The 2,500-nt window shown below is 53.7% G+C and overlaps 1 non-coding gene across 1 annotated transcript in view; it reads left to right on the forward strand.

Moving 5' to 3' along the window:
• The first annotated feature begins 1,352 nt into the window (after window positions 1-1,352).
• The window catches only part of LOC144423601 (small subunit ribosomal RNA), a 1,810-nt gene continuing 662 nt past the window's right edge, over window positions 1,353-2,500 (forward strand). The window contains exon 1 of the ribosomal RNA XR_013476068.1: window positions 1,353-2,500. This exon is cut by the window's right edge and continues 662 nt beyond it. This is a non-coding gene — a ribosomal RNA (small subunit ribosomal RNA).

Below are 2,500 nucleotides of genomic sequence, written 5' to 3' on the forward strand. Positions count from 1 at the left end.
AGAAGCCGAGCCAAAAAAAGTTAAAGTACAAACGTGCAAGCATACTAACCTAACCCTAGGTAAGGCATGTCAGAGCGAAAGACAGTAAACTCGAATGAGCCAAGAAAGAGCGGTGCGGGGCCGGTCGGAGCGCACCCTTTTCTCGGTGGCTGGCGGGCGAGAGAGTGCTGCGTCGCCGGCATCGGCGTCGAAAGAAGCCGAGCCGAAAAAAGTTAAAGTACAAACGTGCAAGCATACTAACCTAGCCCTAGGTAAGGCATGTCAGAGCGAAAGACAGTAATTTCGAATGAGCCAAGAAAGAGCGGTGCGGGGCCGGTCGGAGCGCACCCTTTTCTCGGTGGCTGGCGGGCGAGAGAGTGCTGCGTCGCCGGCATCGGCGTCGAAAGAAGCCGAGCCGAAAAAAGTTAAAGTACAAACGTGCAAGCATACTAACCTAACCCTAGGTAAGGCATGTCAGAGCGAAAGACAGTAATTTCGAATGAGCCAAGAAAGAGCGGTGCGGGGCCGGTCGGAGCGCACCCTTTTCTCGGTGGCTGGCGGGCGAGAGAGTGCTGCGTCGCCGGCATCGGCGTCGAAAGAAGCCGAGCCAAAAAAAGTTAAAGTACAAACGTGCAAGCATACTAACCTAACCCTAGGTAAGGCATGTCAGAGCGAAAGACAGTAAACTCGAATGAGCCATGAAAGAGCGGTGCGGGGCCGGTCGGAGCGCACCCTTTTCTCGGTGGCTGGCGGGCGAGAGAGTGCTGCGTCGCCGGCATCGGCGTCGAAAGAAGCCGAGCCGAAAAAAGTTAAAGTACAAACGTGCAAGCATACTAACCTAACCCTAGGTAAGGCATGTCAGAGCGAAAGACAGTAATTTCGAATGAGCCAAGAAAGAGCGGTGCGGGGCCGGTCGGAGCGCACCCTTTGCTCGGTGGCTGGCGGGCGAGAGAGTGCTGCGTCGCCGGCATCGGCGTCGAAAGAAGCCGAGCCGAAAAAAGTTAAAGTACAAACGCGATGCTAATGAGCGAGCCGTTGTCTCGACTAATATGTAGGGGGCGTTCGATCGAGCGTCTGGCTTGAGCGCTTGTCGGCCTAGCAGAACGGTCGCATTGTTATGCCCGGGTTTTAGGCACCGCTGCAGGCGGCCGGCAGAGCTCTTGTTTGTGCGAAACTGAATGGATCGAGCCCGAGAGAGGGCGAGCAAAGAAAAAACGCAAATCGCTCCGCCTGGCACTGCCGGCGAGAGCGTGGACGTCGCGGCCAGCGACTGTCGAAGCTGAGTACGGCCGCAGGCGATCGCCTCGGTCTTAAACGAATGCGACGAGCACGCGCCGGGCGGCCCAGCAAGGGCCGAGCGCAGCTGTCGCAGCTATCTGGTTGATCCTGCCAGTAGTGATATGCTTGTCTCAAAGATTAAGCCATGCAGGTGCAAGTACGAGTTCTCGTAAAGCGAAACTGCGAATGGCTCATTAAATCAGTCTTGGTTTATTTGGTCTCGTAAGCGAAGTGGATAACTGTGGTAATTCTAGAGCTAATACATGCATTAAGCGCCGACTTCGGGAGGCGCGCTTTTATCAGATCAAAACCGACCGGGTTCGTCCTGTGACGTTTGATGACTCTGGATAACCACGCGGATCGTACGGTCTCTGCACCGACGACGTATCATTCAAGTGTCTGCCCTATCAACTGTCGAAGGTACGCTACGTGCCTACCTTTGTGATAACGGGTAACGGGGAATCAGGGTTCGATTCCGGAGAGGGAGCCTGAGAAACGGCTACCACATCCAAGGAAGGCAGCAGGCGCGCAAATTACCCATTCCCGACACGGGGAGGTAGTGACGAAAAATAACAATACAGGACTCTAACGAGGCCCTGTAATTGGAATGAGTACATCCTAAAACTCTTAACGAGTATCCATTGGAGGGCAAGTCTGGTGCCAGCAGCCGCGGTAATTCCAGCTCCAACAGTGTATGCTAAAGTTGTTGCGGTTGAAAAGCTCGTAGTTGGATTTTGGGCGAGCGCCGCCGGTCCGTCGCAAGGCGTGTCACTGGTTGCGTTCGCCTCACCTTCGGTTCTCCGTCGGTGCTCTTGACTGAGTGTCGGCGGTGGCCGATAAGTTTACTTTGAAAAAATTAGAGTGTTCAAAGCAGGCTGTTCGCCTGCATAGTGTTGCATGGAATAATGGAATAGGACCTCGGTTCTATTTTGTTGGTTTTCGGAGCACGAGGTAATGATTAAGAGGGACAGACGGGGGCGTCCGTACTCTGCCGTTAGAGGTGAAATTCTTGGATCGGCGGAAGACGAACTACTGCGAAAGCATTCGCCAAGAATGTTTTCTTTAATCAAGAGCGAAAGTCAGAGGTTCGAAGACGATCAGATACCGTCCTAGTTCTGACTATAAACGATGCCAACTAGCGATCGGGAGGCGTTACCATGACGACCTTTCCGGCAGCTTCCGGGAAACCAAAGTCTTTGGGTTCCGGGGGAAGTATGGTTGCAAAGCTGAAACTTAAAGGAAT

Source organism: Styela clava, chromosome 5 (assembly GCF_964204865.1).
Source record: "Styela clava chromosome 5, kaStyClav1.hap1.2, whole genome shotgun sequence".
NCBI classification, from domain to species: Eukaryota; Metazoa; Chordata; class Ascidiacea; order Stolidobranchia; family Styelidae; genus Styela; species Styela clava.